Source organism: Amyelois transitella, chromosome 15 (genome assembly GCF_032362555.1).
Source record: "Amyelois transitella isolate CPQ chromosome 15, ilAmyTran1.1, whole genome shotgun sequence".
In the NCBI taxonomy this organism is placed as follows: Eukaryota; Metazoa; Arthropoda; class Insecta; order Lepidoptera; family Pyralidae; genus Amyelois; species Amyelois transitella.
Window position 1 is genome coordinate 7,270,568 of NC_083518.1, and position 20,700 is coordinate 7,291,267.

General features: G+C 34.1%; 2 protein-coding genes across 2 annotated transcripts in view; one reads left to right on the top strand and one right to left on the bottom strand.

Moving 5' to 3' along the window:
- Window positions 1-1,383, bottom strand: part of LOC106139518 (uncharacterized) — a 180,660-nt gene extending 179,277 nt beyond the window's left edge. The window contains exon 1 of the mRNA XM_060948245.1: window positions 980-1,383. The gene's annotated coding sequence lies outside the window, so the exon portion shown is untranslated. The remainder of the gene's footprint in view (window positions 1-979) is intronic.
- The window catches only part of LOC106139699 (uncharacterized), a 170,182-nt gene that overhangs the window by 126,175 nt on the left and 23,307 nt on the right, over window positions 1-20,700 (top strand). The window lies entirely within an intron of this gene.

A 20,700-nucleotide genomic window follows, 5' to 3' on the forward strand; every position in this document is an offset into this window, starting at 1 on the left:
ATAAACTGTTCTACGTGCACGATGCATTTGCACGAGCGCGCGCAGACTACTCCAGTTTATGCCGCCTCTGAGCGCACGAGGGACGCGTCGCGTCGACCGTCCCGTAACTTCGAGAAAAGTCGGGAACGGTGACTAGATTTCCATGCGGACATTTGCGCGTTTGATGATTTCAGTTTTTTTTGTGTTTAGTAAGTAGGTACAGTCAACAACATAAATAAGTAAACAGAGTCGAAAATTCAGTTGGTTGCCCCGTACATTTTTGCTGTAAGTATAATTACTTAAGCTATAAAATTATTTTAATATACCATGTAGGAAGTTAGTTTAAGTTATACTGCCATTTAGTACCGCCTCTGCGACAAAGTAAGTATTCGGAAGTGATAAAGATCTTATTTAAACTGTATTTTATATATTTTACTTTTTTAAAGATTATTTGTCTTCTTGAGTACCTACTAATTTAGTGTATTTTTTCAAAATTACCTAAGTTTGATATATTATTGGCATAAGGTTTTACCATGCAGTAAAATTGAAGACTGGATATTTAATAACCTTAAGGGAGCGTTCAAGTATTACGTAACGCAATTTTTGAAGATTTTTGACCCCTCCTCCCCCCCTTGTAACGCACCGTAACGTTTTTCTGTATCCCTCCCCCCCCCCCTCTCTAAACGTTACGTAACACTCAAGTGACCATTTTTACCCTAAAGTTGCAAAAAGTTATAGTTTTTATCCTTGGTATACTTTTAATTGCCTTTGCGGTAATAATACTAAATAAAACAAGAGATTTTTAATCCGCACCACCTGCGTATTATATCCTAGTATTTAGTTTGTTTGCAAATCGAAAAAAGTTAAAATTCATTAAATTGTATATAAAAAATGATCATTTCAATGGTCTTAACAACATTCTGAAGTCAATGTAGGTATATCGTCCCGAACACAGTGTAATAATACTTATGTCATTATTACATTTTAGCAGTAAACTTACCTGTGTAAAATAACTAAGCATTTTTGCTTTCTCCTTCGTGGCCTTCACCTTCAACTCTCGTATAACATCATTTATATGTTCTATAAACTTTTCTTTATTTTTTAGTTTTTCTTTAGCCGTTTTCCAAATTGCGTTGGCATTTTTTTGACACAGTTGCGCTGGCAAGGCAGCATTAGAGCCTTTATAGGCCAAGAACAACTGATGATACAACTCTCCCTCTTTTGACGACATTACAGTATGAACACTATGAACTCACTTTAATAACACCGACTACAGCAATGTGCTTCTGCGTAAACACTAACAAATACTGACAACGAAAACAACATTAAATGCCGTACAATACAATCTAGGGATTCCCCGTGAAATATAAACGAAAAGGTTTGCCAACTTGCGAGAACAAAGTAAAATTGACGACCAGAATATACAATCGAAGGATTCCCCGTAAAACGTAAATGGGTTGCCAACTTGGGAGTTTTAATTCCCTAATTTTTTATTTAAGAAAAACAATGTTACGTAACGTGTTGTAAGAAAGACCCCTCCCGCCTATGTAACGCATCGTAACGTTTCACGAGACCCCCCCTCCCCCCAAATTGCGTTACGTAATACTTGAACGCTCCCTAAGATACTTACTTCAGTTTTCAAGTACTATAGCTACGTAACGTAGGTATAATAAAACCTACACAACAACAAATCGCCCCAGGAATCGAAGCCACTACCGTAAACCGGAAGCTCATTATTCCGACCCACGATGGGTCGTTATAGAATAAATAAGGGACATAATTGACTCATTCATCCCCTTATCCTGCCCTTTGTATCAGACGCTATAAAGTTGTGTCTTTTTGCCCTTTATCATAGAACTAGTGTATTTGTACGCCCCGAATGGGTTTCACTGCCGTGGGAATTTCTAGGAATCCTATTTTAATGATGGCTACATGAGCATTAATACATACATACAAATTGGAATATTTACTATTGATTATTTCTTTTAAATTTTCTCTTTTCCACATTAAATATCCTAACGTCATAACTTTGACAAATAGGTAAATTCTGTCTACAAAATTAACTTTCGAATTTCAAAAAGTTTGGCTGAATACATAGACTTAACATAATGAGTAGAGTAAACTACTATAAGATCGCAATAGTATTTAGTAGTAATAAATAGGCATGCGTAAAGTATACCAAAAGTTAATCCACGCAAATTTCATATCAGTCCTATTTTAAACATTAGTTAAATAAATACCTATATACGGAACAAATTACATAGATTGAGTTAGCCTTGAAGTAAGTTCCAAACTTGTGTTACGGGATACTAACTCAACGAAATTATTTTTAATAATAAGTAGATACGTATAGGTATAGATGAACATCCAAGACCCAGGCCAATCAGAGAAAGTTAACATACTTAACTGCAGATGTAACAGCATCTTCAACGATCCCGGAGGGCTATAAAATAAAATACTGCCGCGCAATTTAAGAACGCAGTAAAGAACACGAGAACAGTTTCGAGAAAAACGCGGTCAAAGTTTTAAACTTATTTTAGGCTACCTAAAATATGTTATGCAAAAATTTTTAAAAATAACTATACTGACTTAAAGAGCATAACTCGAAGATTATCTTGATAGTGGCGTTTGGTGTTTAAATTATTATATAGTGCATAAAATTTAATTAAAACTGTTTATGTTATGGCTTATTTAATTTTTTCATAAGACATTATTTTCATGAATGCAGTAAAATTGATCCTTACGGCATTTATGCTAAAATTCTTTTATTTACAGCACATAGGTTACGTGAATTAATGTTATTTTACATATTGCAACACAATATATGCGCCGTAACTTTATAATATACTGCATTTATGATAATAAAAAACATGAAAGGAAATGACTTATCACAGATTATATAGCGCAGTAATATTGCATTTACATTTCATTTATCTTAAGTCAGTAACGCTTTCATTTTGAAATATACCAAAATAAAAAATAAAATGAATTAAAGATCTTCTTGGTCATCAAAAAGATATCTCCGTTTGCGTAACATAATAAAATTATAACTAATAATTAAGTATAAAATGGCACCCATTTCGAGGTTCGTAAGGTAACAATCAGTTCAAAAACTTATAAAATAAATTAAAAACCTTCCTGGAACATGTCCATTTGCTTAATAAATAAAATTAATAATTCGATAAGTACGAAATAATAACCTCTGAGGTTCAAAAGTTTGAATAATAATGTAAATGTTTCATTATAAGTTTTATTTAACAACTAGAGGCCGCCCGCGACTTCGTCCGCATGGAAACCCTATCAATCCCGCGGGAACTCTGGGATAAAAAGTAGCCTATGTGTTATTCTGGGTCTTCAGCTACCTACATACCAAATTTCATGTTCAGTAGTTTTTGCGTGAAAGAGTAACAAACATCCATACATCCATACAAACTTTCGCCTTTATAATAGTAGTAGGATTACTAATCATATTGAAAAAAATAAATCTATATTTAATTTAATCTATTAAATCTCATATAAGTAATTTTTTTTTATGTACTTGAGAGAGATGATTTAACATTTTGAGCATTTTGTTTTCGATGCATTATTTCAAATTCAATTCAAATTCAAAATTTTTATTCATTACTATAGGATACTATATATCGCTTAATAATTGTCAAAACGTATGGTTTAACAACATTGGTTGACGTCAAATAAATTACTTAAAAACTAAGTTTACTGCCGCTTCCAAGGCGTCAGTGCAGAAGAAGCGGTAACAAACTGCACTGCAGCATTTTCTTCAACAACGTCAACTTCACAATATTAATTAAACTTAGAATAGAATGTGGACGAGAGAATACATTGTTCAGATTTATATATTTATGAGATTTAATATTGCAAAAAGAAAATATATATATATATATTATGGATTGCCAATTTTAAAAAGATTTATGTACAGAGTGTACTGAATTTTCATTTAAGTTCAAATCAAACTACAATTAATTACGAGGTTCCTGTGCCAAGCTCAAGCCAGATGTTTTTGTCATTAAGGTAATCATCAGTCCTATAATAAGCCTTCTCACAAAGTACTTTCTTTACATACTCTTTGAATTTTCGGTTGGGCATATCAAGAACAGACTCCGGCAACCTATTATAAAATCGTATACAGTTCCCCATAAATTATTTACTGACTTTGCTAAGCCTATGAAACGGCATGACTAATTTATGTTTATTACGTAAATTTCTATCACTTGTGGCACTAACTTTTTGAAAAAAAAGAGGTATTTTTCCTAACATACATTATAAGATCAAAAATGTACTGGGACGCTACTGTCTGTAGGTTTTTTTCTTAAAGAGTTGTCTTAACGAGTCTCTTGGTCCTAAACCGTAACTTGCGCGAACGGCCCTTTTCACTTAATAGTAGACGTATATTGCTGAAGCATTAATGCAGTAAGTGATCTTAAGACATTAAACTAAATATCGTTCTAGTGATAAACAAATACATGAACGTACAATAAATGCCGTAATTGTCAGTTGCCGCGTTCATGACTTGTTAAACCTAAAAACAATTCCGACGAGCTTTTCGATAAACGCAGTATAATTGTAGTTGCTGCATGAATATTATGTGAGAGTCATTTGCTTTTACCATGGCAACATATAAAAAATGACGTTATTGGTAAATACTGCACTATTGTTGTGTTGCTAATACCATTATGAAATGTTTCTACATAATACTAAATAAGTAAGTGTTTTTACTGCAGTTATATTATGAAAGTGAAATTAAAATCTGCTCATTACTGCATTTATGTTATAACGTATTTCCGTTTCTAAACGAGATAGAAGAAAACGGGTCTTTGATTCTTGTAGATCGCAATGTCAGCATCTCCTACATATAGGACAACCATAAACGCAGTAAGTGGTACTTACTGCGTTCTTAAATTGCGCGGCAGAATAAACAATCACCACTGAGCGCTTGTGGGCAGCAATCAATATCTTAAAGTAAACATTGAAATAAAATACAATCTGTGAGTTACAGCGTTACACATGTTAATGTTTATTTCTTGGGCGCAATCGGTGTCGTTGTGGGGTGAAAAGGGATTTAATCTTCTAAAGGAACAAATCTAATCTTAAAATATGAATAAGTATTTAATCGCGATGGCCAATTTCAAGGAACAAAATAGATAAAATGACTAAGCTGTACCATATAAGTAGGTATTAACACTTTTTTAATTGCTTTTTATCGATTCATTTTGATGATAAATGAAAAAGGTTTATCACAGTTGCTTATTTTAAATTAATAAATTGTAATATGAAACTAAATTATGTATCGTTACTAGAAACGACTCCTCTCTCTTCCCTCTTATCAGTGACTCATACTTCGAGATAATTCCAAAATCCATTGTCATATCAATTGTACTGACGGGCGACGGAAGTCGAAAATATTCAGCCTATCGCATCATTCTCAAATATGAATGAATCTGTACGTAAAAATGGAACTTATGAAATATCTATTCTTTCAAATCAAAGCTGAAAGTCACTAATGTGATTGAAATTTGGATACCAGAAAAATGGATTTTTGGTAACTTGGAAGTGAAGCGTCGGTAAAAATAATCTTTAAACTTTGACAGCATGAATACTATAACAGTATTAACAGTACATGCTGCCTTTAGTCGACCCGGAACTTTCATGACAGCAGCTGATGGGCGAAAATGTAGAGATAATATTTTTCATAAGTAATTCCATTTTGTAGACTTCCGTCAGTACAGCTACTTATTTACGATGACCATTAATTCCTGGCGTTACATTTTGCACTTCAAAACCTCTTTATTACAATGTTATTCTAGACTATTTATTTTTCAAAGCACTAGACTGGAAAGAGTTAATATACGAGTATCATGTAAAGTCAACTACGCACGCCATTCTAACCATTTACATTGAAAATTAAAAACTAATGCCGCTGAATAAAGTGCAAAACATCTTGGCCGTAGTATTCGCCGCCCTATTATTTAAAATAAAATTGGCAGTTTATTTTTATATTGAATGTTCTTTTTTTTTAAATAAGTTTTATATTTATAATATTTATATTCCCGTGGCCTTATAAATTTTTAGTTGGAATGAATTCACCGGACGCGAATGAAATTACACTGTAAGGTATAAGTACACGGCAATCAACCAAACAAGGTAATTTCACTTTTATTTTAATATCAGGATGAATAAAATAATACACAAACAACACAATTCATTCAACCATTGTGTTTTTGACCCATGACACACCGTAATAGAATATATAATTGTACTAGTCTATACTAATTACATTAATAAAATTTCCCCGATGGGTGGGCAGAGTACATCTACATCCTTACACTTGCCATGGTCCCTGCATACATACTCTTCTCATACTCTCTTCTTTCAAGCATAGGTCGATATAGAGTAATCTTAATCTGTCCTTTTGCCAAGCATTTGATCAAATATTTTCTATTTATTTAAAAAAATCATTTTAGTTTTTTAGAGGTACCTACCCTACCCTACCCTAAAAATAGCACTCTGACACAATACAATCCCCTAGGCAGAGTATACCCATAGGCTTCCCATACGAGACGACCTAAATTATACGGGTTATATCGTAACTAAATGTTGACCTCAATGATTTAACCCAATTCCGGCTAATGGATTTGGTAATATGCATATCTGAGCACAATGATCTGGCACCGTAAATGGATTAATATGGAAATTGGTGTAATTGAGATGATTCGGATGTTGCTCTTGCTGTCATACCACAAAGGAGAGGCTTCAGTGCTCTGTGTGAGTCAGGGTTTATTTAAAAGCTGTTGTTTACATAGCTCACCTCAGTATAATATTGTCTACTAATGGTTTGTCTTACTAAACTCTCTTTATCATCTCAAACATCACATGTTTAAGTGTGTTATTTTTACTATTAAGATATTTTGACTTTGTTAGAAATAAAGAACTGTTCGACAGTTGATAATGATCAAATGTTTAAGTTGTAAATATTCCTGTCACGTCAATACTAAAATAGAATCAGTCAACAAAAAGAAGAGGAAAACCTTAACGCTGATGTAGTTTCCTTGTTGCTATTGGCACTTTTCATTGAATATTGCTTCTTTTATTGCCAATAAATGTTATAAATGTTAAAAATAACCCTTGCTAAGTTAACACAGTTATTGTAAGAAGAGACTTCTGACTTCTTGTCATTTTATTTCATTAACTCTAAACATAGAACACAGAGAATTATTTTTTTAGAGCTATTTCAAAATGAGTACTGTTTATTACTCTTTTATTGTCATAGCGTAATAGCACACATGCCGTTATAATATCTTGCAAAGTTTTCTAAATTTGTCCAATGTACGTCTGACAGTTATATCAGTATCATTAAGCCATCTTGATGATATTTTTTTTGCCGGAAACCACACGACAATGTATTCAATCACACAGTCCGTCATCATCACTATCCTAGTTACACGAAGTAACTCTCGTCTGACTTCTGATTTGAAATTTAATTGACTGAAAGTCTAAGATTTAAGTAACCACAGAAAGAAACACGATTCACATTAACTGATAATTAAAATAATGACTCCTCGTTTCAGGTAAGCCGCCGTGCAGTTGCAGTCTGTGTGACATGCCTCGTGTATCATCGTACGGTGAGTGCTTGGAAATTGCGCAAATTAACCCTGACCCCACCGTTCAGTGGTAAATACGCCCTTGACATTTATCTTTTAAACGTTACAAGTTGTACATACGTGGTATTTGCATATTTCAGTGGTTTGCAGGACGCGTAGAATACATATAAGGTATAGTTAGGTACATGAATTAAAGTAATATGTTGAAAGTGTATGTGAGGAAATCGAACTTCAATCTGAACTTATACGGTTATATGGATCCATGTTGTTAATAAATAAACTTTAAAACAATTAGAATTTTGTAAAGCACGGTGCTTTAAGTTCTAAGTTCAATAAAATATTCACAAATTAACGTAAAACACAATTAATCTCGTCGAACCTTTCGCAATCATATTAACCATGTTTTCAGCCTTTGTCCAATTGAATCCTGCGCGCGGTAATCAAGTGGGCCCGAGAGTGGGTCACGGGGCCGTTCCGACCCGCCGCTCGCCCGCATTACCCCGGTTCTCATGTTAACTATTCACATATACGGACCAGTAAAAACAACCAATAAATTTAATGTCCCACCCCTATATTTACGAACGCACAGCTCTTTGTTTGAACGTCTCCTGTTTCCTGCAATTTGAAATTCACGCTGCATGTTTCCAATTCTAAATTCCTTTGTTGAAGCTGAATTTTAAGGTGTTGTACTAAATGTTTGTTTTGGAATTTATGTTTGGGCGCCATCTTATATGTATATCTGCATAGCCTACCTTGTTTATTACATTGCATTTGAGACCACCTTCGGCATTACTTCGGTTTTTGTAAATTCGTTTTTTCTTAATATCGTCCTAGATTACAGGCATTCATATTTGAAGACGTTGTGCTACTTTTCTTGGGTCTCCATTTTTATTGATCACATCGTCTCATCCCTCCTGAGACCTAGCCCTATGTAGTAGATTAACAAATAATAATAAAAACTTTGAAACAATTAAAACTTTCTTACTAAACATAGTCATAGTAAAAAAATTATGCTAAAGTCATTGAAGGTCGTAACAATATCAAATCCTAAACAGCCAAAATTAACGTAAAATAGAACGGAATAATTAGTTAATTGGAAGATTGTTCAAAGCAAAAGTTATGTATAATTCCAACAATAAATTACTTAGTTATCCTTTCACATTTGAATGTAATCTCGCCAGATTGCGTTCAGACTCCGACCTTCATAAACTATATCAGGTTTCCCCACATCTTAATCAGTCTGGCCTATATCAATTTAATGCCAGCCAAGTCTAAGTGTCTGTAATTGCATTTCGTCGTTTCCAGTAATGAAACACCCGACAAAATAATTCTTAAACGTATATATTCGTGACTACACAAATTGAAACTGCTGTTACTTCAATTTTATGAGAACTTCATTATGAATCTGACTAAGAATTGAATTTCTGAATATGTAACTGATTTTGGTGGGTAATTTGCAAGTTTACACTGCTATTCATATTTCGCTTACTTTTTTTATAGAATATTTTTTTTATAGAATATTTTTTACATATTATTAAAAATAAGTCCTATCTGTGTTTACTTACTAAGTACATTAAATTGTCTTAAAAGATGACACGATAATCCCGAATCACTGATACAAAGAACATATAGTTACATTTTTGGTCTCACCCATACAATAATAGCTTAACTTCTCTGTAACACACCAAAATTTCCCCGCCGGTTTAATGTCATCCCGTTTCATCAAATTAATAAGTCATAACGTAGCGTCGGCCCGCATATGCGTACATAAATAATCTTAACAGGGCGGGCACTAGGGTGACGCCACACTATTATTTTTATTTCGACAACAATCGAATACGTCTCGCACTCGCCAGTTTTACTCGAGTAGTAAAGGTTTTTGAAGTGTGGCTTTTACTACTAGACGTCAACAAAAGTATAAAAAATGTGTTTTAAAGTAGACTTGTGTTAATTGGAATCTATCTGACAAATAATTATTCTTTAAATTGCTTACTTGTCGGTTAAGTGGAGCGTCCTAGTTATAAATGATAAAAATTACGTTTTATGAGAAACTACAATCATTAAAATTATTTTTTTTAGATTATTTTTTTGTTGGGGCAGCAACATGTTAGCTATGCCGTCTTTTAAGTAGCTTGATGACACAAGTGTAAAAGAAATAATAATCGTTCGCCTTCGATATCTCGCTATCATTGTCCGGACAAAAAGATAATTTGAATAAGTATTATGTAAATAGCGCTAATTTTTGCAAGGCCTTCTTGAGACCTCGCGAAATACAGGACCGACCTTCTGCTTATCGGCGTGATATGATGATATGCGCAGTAGCCTGAAGACGAACAATCCTTTCAGTTCCTCATTACTATTCGAGTTGGACGTGTGAGATTTATCATGTGGAAGAAACTTTACGCGAGTAAGTTTTTTTTTAATAACTCGCGTTGCGATAGTGTTGTGACGTGCGGTCTGTGTCTGTGAGTGTTTCGATAAAACAACTGTCTAGTGACGTGTACTAAATGCTTGATGAAAAGTAGGTGTGGAGGCGTAGATAAATCGTCACCGCGCGTTGCAGAATTATTACTATCTCCCAATAGGCGTGTATTTGAGAGTTTAAGAATAAAATCTCCATCACTAAACTATAATTAACTGAAATGATTAAAATGAGGTGTGAAGTAATTTGGAACGTGAACCGTTGCGGTGTGTAACGCCAGGCATTTGGAATGTACATTTTTGACGGTCATTATTTACGTTTATATCTTTTTACGACGATATTCTGTTCATTAAGTGCGGAACCGATGTTATATTTTTATTACCAAATAGAAATTCCGACCACAGAATTTCTCATTTGCCACGAATATTATTTCATTCCCAATGTTTTTAAGCCATGTTTTAATAAGCAATTATGGACGTAATATGTAGTTATACCTGCTTTTTCTCTCTTTGTTTCTCTTTTTATTTTATTTTATGACATTTTTGTTGCAACAAGTAACTAAAATGCATTTTAGTCTAATCAGAATTAAACTTTTTATCAGAGCACAAACGAAACCGAATTCGCATGAAATCCAGTCAACAAATATTTTCAATTATTTTGGCATCCACCGAAGTACGATTGTTTTGAATTCTTAAGGCAATAACAGTATTCTGTCATTTAATCATGTTACTGACAGTGATTACTAACATGAATAATATCAATTTATTTGAATAATAAAAGGACCTACTCGTAGGTAAGGTAAATGAATAACGTGCGTGCGTAACTACAAAATGCGTTAACAGTGATGTAATCGTCATAAAACTCCGGTATTCAAAAATAACTGAGTTCATAAATTAAGTGAATGATCGAATCATAAACTGTTTATAGACTATCGGAAATATATGTCTTTTACTGGAAAAAAGCTTTATTAGATGTGTGAATGTGCATATTATAATTCGCTTTTTACTAAATCCATGGGAAAAATAATGTTCCTATTCCAAAGTATCGGGAACCACCCGGCACCAACAAACGTAAATGACTGCAAGTACGTGTAAGCACGTTGACGACTTATCAAAAGTATTCAGGATGCATGGTGCATGCTTCGTAAATGCCAGGGCCTTTCGTACACGATTCATTTTTGAAGTGGTCGGTTCAGTCTTGAATGTGAATGTGAGACTGTAGCAAAAGTTCTTAATACTGACGTGTTTACTAGCTCTTTTCCTTCGCAGGACTTTCGCCTGTGGGAATTATTTAATATATTTTCTTAATGCCTATTAGTTACTTTAATTAAGTGTTTGTCAAATTATTGTAGATCTGTTTATGACAAAGAGGGTCAGTCAGTCGGATGTCAGTAATATATTTCCTTTCATTTCTTTAGATAAAAATGGTAACTTATTTGTAATTTTTTACAAATTCCACAAATATTTACTTAACAATAATAACCCAAAGTTTCGACTTACGGAGCCTATACTATACTTCTTAAAGCTTTCATAGAAAGGACGCTGAAGGATTTTGCTGTTTTTTTTTTTCTTTGGTTATCCACCAACTTTAAAAAAATATGGATTTATAATTCCAACTGAAGGTTTTACCACTTTTTGTCCCAACAAACCAAAACTGTTACCGTCAAATAGTGAAACTCGAAACCAAACTACCTCGTGTCAGCAGCATCCGGATCTAAATAATTCCGTATAAAGTGGCCCACCGAAATGTCAAATAAAACGCCGACCGGCCCACTATCAATAACGTCAGTGTTGTTTAAAATTCGCGGCCTGTCAGGGATTTGGCACTTCAGCGCGAGTTCGGAATTCATAATACTTTTTTATGGCCACCATCTTGATTCCGATCTGTTTGATGTATTGGCTGCGAGCTGACGCTGTGACGTCCGGTTTGATGGAGCGAAACTGTTTGAATGGAAATTTGTGACATATTTGTGTTTGTTTATGATATTTTCGCACAGAGATATACACTTTTATATTCTATCTTTATTGTACTTCCATACGAATATTATAAAAAGTTTTACAAATAAACTTAAAAACTTGTGCTATGATTTTGTTGTAGTGCAGATATAAACTAGACCTTCAGAAATGAAAAAGATTTCTTAAAAGTTCCCATAAGAGTACAATCCTGACAAAAATCAATTTAGTTGGTACATATTCATATCAACTTCTCATTTTCGAAAACCTCGAATGATTCTTAAGTAAGAACCATTACAGATTTTAATTTTACCTCTGTTTCAATTATCTACACTTTACAAAGCTGTTAAAGATTATGCAAACATGTGTTCAAGTATGACACGATTTTAATTGCTTTTTGAAACTATACTTAGACTGTAGATTGTTACAAAACTACAGCGATTAATCCAAAAATGGGGCGATTAACACTTCACTAGTTAATTATATAGTAGGTATAAAGATCGGTATAATGATTATAAATCTAAGTCAAGGGAAGTTATTACGTAAAATATACGAACCATAAGTAGAATAACAGCGAAGAGAAGAAATTCGTACATAGATTTAATTCCACATGAAAACAGCCAGAAACTAAATAAAACATCCAATGTTGTTTTATATTTTACAAATTAATTAAAGTTTCACTTTGTATGCTAAAGGTATGCGTAATCCATACGAGAGAGACACTATGAGTGTCATTCCAGTGTCACATAATCCGGGGTCGTTCACAAAGCTAATTTAAACATAGTTTTCGTGCCTGTTTGTACCAAACAAAAAACCGCAGACGAAGCCCATGTTTGTCCATTCGCGCGCCGAAGATCCAAAATGAGGACTTTCTTGTTTTTTATACATAGTCCGAGAGCTCACCGCATAAAAATACCCTTTTTAAAGTTCAAGAGTAACAGTAACGGATGAGAGCGCTATGATGAGATTGATAATAATAATGTAGAGAAAAGAAAAATTACTAAATTCTATCATTAAGCCAAATAGCTGAACGTGGCCATTCAGTCTTTTCAAGACTGAACTGAACTGACAGAGCCAACTCTGTCTACCCCGCAAGGGATATAGACGTGACCATATGTATGTATGTAGAGAAAAGAGGGAAATTTGTATATGCTTTAAACCCTACTATTTTGTTCTTAATTAGTAAAGAACTCTCCTCATAAAATGATTCATACTTTTCAATCTTGTAAACGTAATTTCTAAACTTTATGAAATGATTATACCTACTATACAGCTTCACTTTCAGAACTTTATTTCTTACCTGTTATGCATTTCTGTTTCAAATGTATTTCGAAAGTTTATCATGAACAAGAAATAATATTTTTAGAACTGTCAAGTTTATTTTTGCAAGTTACGCTACATAACCGTGATAACATTGTTACGACTTTCACTCTCATGGGATGAACAGAACTTCGACAGGCAAGCAAGCATCGAAGAATTTATTTATCTACTTTATATATAGCATTGAACATTTATACAAAATCTATGAACAAGCTTAATACCTGCATAAAATGGGATCAAAGTATTTTTTCATATACAAAAACTCTCTACCTTACAAAACTGTGACGAAACTTACCCGAAAGTCAAAATCTCCACGGTAAGATCTTGGACTATCCGCTCTACAGCATTGCGGTGGAGTTGAATTTAATTTTGACAGTGGACCGCCGTCCCGCTAACACAGATAGCGTAGACTTAACTGGAACATGGCCTCGTAATATCATAATACTGGTACCTAGTACTGTGTGATATGGCCCTATTCCACGATTCGGCCCATCACTAACACGGTCGTGTTGAGAGACGTTTCGATTTTTATCATAATGACTACGTGGGTTTTGGCGGGGTTTATTGTGTGAACATTTTAACTCGAGAGACATGTATGACGTACAAAAAAGGTTTTTTAAAGTGTACTCAATTCAATTCTAAAATGTTTAACTTAAAAAAAAATTATGAATATAGTTTGAACAATGGACTTACTTATCGTATCACAAATCTAGCGATTGATACATTTAAATTAAATTGTAAGTTAGTAATTTTTATAAAACATTTAATATTGCTTTCAAAAGAAACCTTCAAATATAATAAACAAACATAAGATGCAATCTGATTCCTCTACTTTGGCACAATTTCATCAAAAATCCAATGAAAAATAAAGTGTAAGTGACCCGTGCCGTCTAAGACCAAATTAAATTATCTTAGCGTGGCATTTGCGATAAACGCGGATAGAAGTTAGCCGCCAATATTTGATGAAATCCGTTTATTTTGGGCCATCAAAAAAAACAATGAAATACAGTATCATGAATTATAGGACGTAACCTTAAATCCATGACACTGACAGTGACTACTAACTTAAAAATTATCAGTTTATTGGAATAATAGAAGGACCTTAGTAAATGAAAAACGTGCGTATATGAGATAATTCGCAGGCAGAAGTTAGCCGCCAATATTTGTCAAATCCGTTTACTTTTGGCCATCAAAATTAGCAATGAATGGGCGTTTAGCGTCCTCGCGACAAGGCTGAGGCTGTATACCTAATTACTTCAGTGTTGTAGGCACTTCCCTGAACTCTTAGCTCTCGGAAACAATTCAATACAATATCTATTCGCGAGCAGGGAAGATAAATTTGAATTTTAGATGAAGGGGTTGTCGGTCATGGTCAAGTTTGTAACTTTAAAGAATTATTATTCTTCATAAACTGAGTACTTACGTAACTTGCGGCTGCTAAATTTAACAACGGTTATAATGCTTAAAATAACCTTTTTGATTGTTATAAAAATAATATATGCGTACCTACTTAACTAAATTGTTACGAGTATTTCGTTTATGTTGGTCATCAAATAGGACTCCTATTTCGTTCAAATTAGCCAAGTTCAAAACTAAAACCAAATCTAATAAAAACCAAAAAAAGATTTACATATTAATAAAAAGATAATGTGTTCCAAATAGCGTCTAATAAATGTGAGATGAATCAGAACTGGCAACCCAAATAAAATGTATGAGGCGATAACGCTATCACTTGGAGACGAGTATCGGTATGCTCGCTATCGAATGTTGTTCAAGGCCATTACTTATAAATTGTTAATGCAAATCAGCCAGTTTTGGCAAACACAATCTATATATATAAAACTCTTCCGTTACTGAGTGACTGACTGACAGACAACGCACAGTCGAAACTACTGGTCGTAGACAGCTGAAATTTGGAATGTAGGTTCCTTGGGATATGTAGGGGAGCACTAAGAAAGGATTTTTGGAAATTCAAGGGGGGGAAAAGGGGTACAAACGTTTCTATGAAAAATCTTATTCCTTGGGTTTATAAACTTGAAACTTGGCATGAACACGTACATAGGCAAGTAAATATGTTTGACATTATAAGTTTTTTCAAACTACCCTCCAATCGTGATTTAGGGGGTGAGATTGGGTGACTGATTTATTCACGCACAGCCGAAACCGGTCGGTATAGGAGTCTGAGATTTTGAACAGAGGTTCCTTTAGTAACATAAGTGAGCACTAAGAAGGGATTTTTGAAATGTCAACCCCCAAGGGGGGGAAACGGGATAAACTGAGCCGGGGCTGCGGGAAAGTTCTAACGAGATACCGTGGCCCCGGAACGCAAAGGGCAACTGAAGGAACGAGGTGGGTTTTAGTCAGTAAAAGTCTGACACTCCCTTCCGTTCCACCCAGAGCGGGAGAGGTCATTTGATGATTTCCCATCCTTAAAAAAAAAGACTTTGTATGACAACTTTCAGTCGTCTCTTTAACATACATAATAACATACATAATTATGTACATACATGCATAACATTAATAACATCACGCCTTTAAATCCCTATTTTGTGTTAACACTACCCATACAAACAGCTAAAAGGAAACAAGTGAAGAGACGAAATTTGTCCGCATCCATTTTCACCTAAATTCTTAACGTTAATGAGATTTACTTTTTATTATCAGGTCAACCTAATAGCCTCACATGTACGTATAACTTCGTAAGAATTTTCTTTCAACTCCTAACCGTTGAGGAGTTTTACTTTCCATCATCAGCTCATTCACATGGGATGATGATTATCAGACGCAAATACTTAAACAGAAGGAAATCCTGTAAGGCCTCTTCGTCCTATAAATCCTGTTTTTTTTTTCTTTTGAGACGATGATTTTGTCTCGCTTTACTTTTTCTATATAGATTTGTATGTATACTAATATTATAAAGAGGAACAATCTATTTTTTTATATGTTTGTTTGTTTACACATGTAATCGATAAACTCCGAAACTACTGAATCGATTTCAAACATTCACCATTAGAAAGCTACATCATCCCTGAGTAACACAGGCTATATTTAATTCCAGTTGTAACAAGATTTCAGCCTGTGGAAGAAAAAGCCCTGTCGAGATCATTAAAAAACGCTATATATAACCGAATTACACGTGGGCGAAGCCGCGGGCGGAAAGCTAGTACGTATATATAGTTTTATTATAAGTAAGCTCGTGCAAATTTTGAAATTTCTAAATTCAAATAAATAATTTTATCTTTTACTTATAAATGTTAATATTTCTGATTTATAAGTTAATACTGTGTCTGATTTATAAGAAAAGTTAATAGGAAGAAGACAGTGTTAAAATATATTTTTTTAAATCAATCAGCCTTAAATTGTTGTCAATTTCTAACGCTCAAAACATAAAATACTAGAATTCACCCTCTTCGCTCGTGTGATTAATTCTTTCTCCGTACTTCACAATACGTACTTTGAAAAAGTTCATAGAGATCGGTTTGATGGATTTGATGACTAACAAAAGAACTCAAAAACACACTTTTACATAATATTAAGTATGGTTATTGTGTTTTATGTGTAGGTAGGTAGGTACTCTAATGTAATCATTGAATAAACATACCTACATACATATAATCACGTCTATATCCCTTGCGGGGTAGACAGAGACAACAGTCTTGAAGAGATAGGCCACGTTCAGCTGTATGGCTTAATGATAGAATTGAGATTCAAATAGTAACAGGTTGCTAGCTCATCGCATACAAGAAGAATTCCAAGTTTATAACCCAATCCCTTAGTCGCCTTTTACGACATCCAAGGGACATGATGGAGTGGTCTTATTCTTTTTTAATTGGTGCCGGAAACCACACGGCACAATAAATTAAATGTTATTAATGTGTTTTACTATTGTTAAAACGAAGAGGAAAAAAATTATGATTTTTTTAAAGCATCGTGCATTATTTTAACGACATACCTTACAATATACGAGTAGCACTGCAGAATGGCGAGCAAATACATATCAGAATTTACGATACAACATACTGTTATGCTGTGCCTTATCTGCAGAGCTTTGCGCCATTTTTGCAGTGCTTACACCGAGCTTTCTAGAATGTGCTCGTATGAAAATATCAACGCTGTTAATTTAACCCCTAATGTTATGTGCAAATGTTTTAGTAGCTTTTCAGACTTTGGACTTTATCTCTCTCTTTACCTTAATCTGCCTAATGTGCCGTGTGGTTCCCGGCACTATTACAAAAAAGAATAGGACCACTCCATCTCTTTCCCATGGATGTCGTAAAAGGCGACTAAGGGATAGGCTTATAAACTTAGGATTCCTCTTTTAGGCGATGGGCTAGCAACCTGTCACTATTTGAATCTCGGTTCTATCATTAAGCCAAATAGCTGAACGTGGCCATTCAGTCTTTTCAAGACAGTTGGCTCTGTCTACCCCGCAAGGGATATAGACGTGATCATATGTATGTATGTATGTATGTATGTATGGTAAACATGATGTCTTAGGTGGTCACTTCAAATTCAAAACTTTTAGGATACTATCATATCGCTTATTAATTATCAAATCTTTTGGTTTCACAACATTGGTTGGCGTCAAATAAATTACTTAAAACTAAGTTTACTGCCGCTTCCAAGGCGTCAGTGCAGAAGAAGCGGTAACAAACTGCACTCATGCTCATAATGCCATTTTCACTAGTGCCTTGAGGTATCGGGAATATTTACAGCGCTTTACTTACTCCTTGTTACACACTTGTTGGTCTAAGGCTGCTTTAGTGTTTACTGTATGAACTTTGCGAAATTATTTATCAATAAAAAAGTTGCATGCAACAATAGGTTGCGGATTTCTTTTTATACTGTTATTTTTGCTATTTTCGTTGATTGCAAACTGTAAAAAAGTTAAAATATATTCAAGAACTTTCACTTGCTGGTAGGTTTTAGTAGGTTATTTTTAACAACCACGTCTAAAGCGGATCCCAAGTATTTTATTCTTTAGGCGCATTAGGGCTAATTCATTATTACGAAGATATGCAAATAAGTAATAATACGCTAAACGTAAACATGAAAACACAATTTCAGACCTGAGTATACCACTGTCGCAAATGTCAAAAAGTATTTGCGGACGTTTTATCTAAGAAGCTTGTTAAATAATGAATGTAAGTAAGTACTTTATGTTGAAATTTTCAAATTTTACATAAGATTAGTCTTTATTTATTCAAGTGTACGTTGTCGGCCTCGTCGGCCTTGAAAATTACAATTTCGTTGCTATACAGCTCGTAAATAAACTATGCAAAAAGTACCTTTATTAATCATTCTCTAAATTGGAAAATTGTTCTCGAGTATTTTAGAATACACTTCATTTATACATACAAGGTATTTATTAAAACTTTCGCATTGCATTTATCTTTTAATTGTTGACATTAAGGCTCCGCATCGCTTCTTTCTTTTTAATCTAAACTTTAAATATATATTGGATATATATATACTCGATGACAATAATCGTAAATTTTGTAGCTTATACTTGTCTTCAACACATCTTTGAAATTATGCACCAGTGACTCTTAGAGTTTCTAACTTTCAGTTTAAACCGACATTTAAATTTATGAATTTATACACCCATAAGTATAAGTCTGACATAAAATTATGCATGTGCAGTGCATATTATACTTTTGCCAGACATAGTAGCAAATTTAACCGGAGGATATAGGCCAGTCCGGCGCCTCCCGATCTCATCCGGGTCGTAGGCGGCGCGACTGTTGACAAAAGCCTAGTCATTGACTCAATATCAATACTCCAGCCTACTTGGGATTCAGGACTCGGTTCATTGACATGGCTCTTTCTAGACTAATTTCATGTCTAGCTTTTTTTATTCTATTTTAAAAGTATACTAAGCTGTCACAGGTTTAATGATCGCGATGAACTATTTTAATATGTTCCGCTCCTTATGTAAATATTTTGTCATTAGATATTTAGATACTACTAGAATAGTATTCTAGCTTTCTTGTGTCAGCTCAACTTATCATTCCACTTTTTAGTCACTTAAATTCGTACAACAAACATTAGATACTTAATACATAAGAATATGTATATAATAAGTACTTATCTAATATAAGAAACTAAGGATTTAAAAAACGTAAGTATCTACCTAGTTAAGAAAGTCACATCTCCTTTAGCCTTCCAAGTTCTGCAACTAAAATAAAAAAAAAACCAGGAATTTCAAACTAGTCGTAATGTTTAGCAGCTCGGAAAAGATAACGTTAATGTTCCAGTTGATTTGCGGTCGTCTGTCGACTCGGACACTAGGCACGCCCCCAGGGTCTCTAATTAAGTCTTAACTACGAATTACTCTTGGCAAATTAACGACTGCACAAGATTTTTCTCATTATCCGAACTTTCTGAAGAGTAGGCACTCGTATTTACAAGGTCTCAGGTACTATTCCCGGCTGGGTCAGATAAGAAATTATCAATTGTTAGGTTACTTTCGTACTACATAGCATGAAAGTGATCAATATTTCAAAGAAATTTAAAGCGAAATCCTATCTCACTATCTTATTCTGTAATGTATAAAAAATCGAAATTTGAGTTCTTGACTGAAAGAAAGTACTTAGAAAGTACTTATAGTACGAGTACTAAAAGTTGTTAATGTATGCACTATTGAACACGACACTAAAATTTGTATTTGTTAACCTATGTCAAATAAATCTTCAATATTTTTATCGCCAATTACCCGACACGAATCGATTCAGAATAACCGATACACGTGAATTGTAGTAGTACAGTGCAACCAGCATCAAAATAACACTCCCCAAGCGTTGGTGCCGTGCATTTTAAAATTGTAGATGTCACAGAAGGATCTAATTAAAATGATGGCCACGGGCCGTAAGGAATCTTCGTTTTAGTCTTTATTTCTTACCTAGCTTTCGCCCACAGGTCCACCCGTGTCAAATAAACGATTTCCATTTCCCGTAGAAACTATTTGCAAAAAAGCCATACGTTTCTGTTTGTCCATAAACTATACCTAATTGTACCAAGTTTAATTAAAATAGGTTCAGTGATTTAACTGTGAGGAGGAAACAAACACTTCCTTTCGCTTTTATAATGTTAGGAGTAGTTAATATATTGGATACATACAAGGTTTAATTTGTTGACGAAAATATGGCTTTCACTCATTACTTTGTCCTACCTCTTTTGACGTCACCTAGGTACTTTGTTTTGCGTAGCGATTTGTTACATTCCACATTGTGTCTGTTCTGCACACTTATTATTTTGTACCATAACCGAGGGGGCCAACCCTCGTTCAAGGTCGCAGGGGTGAGTCGTCTGCACGTTTATTTATGTATATCTACCGAAGCCAATATTAACTACTAACTTGTTGACGCCATTAGCGACTATGTTATTTGGGTGATAAACGGATTAATTTATC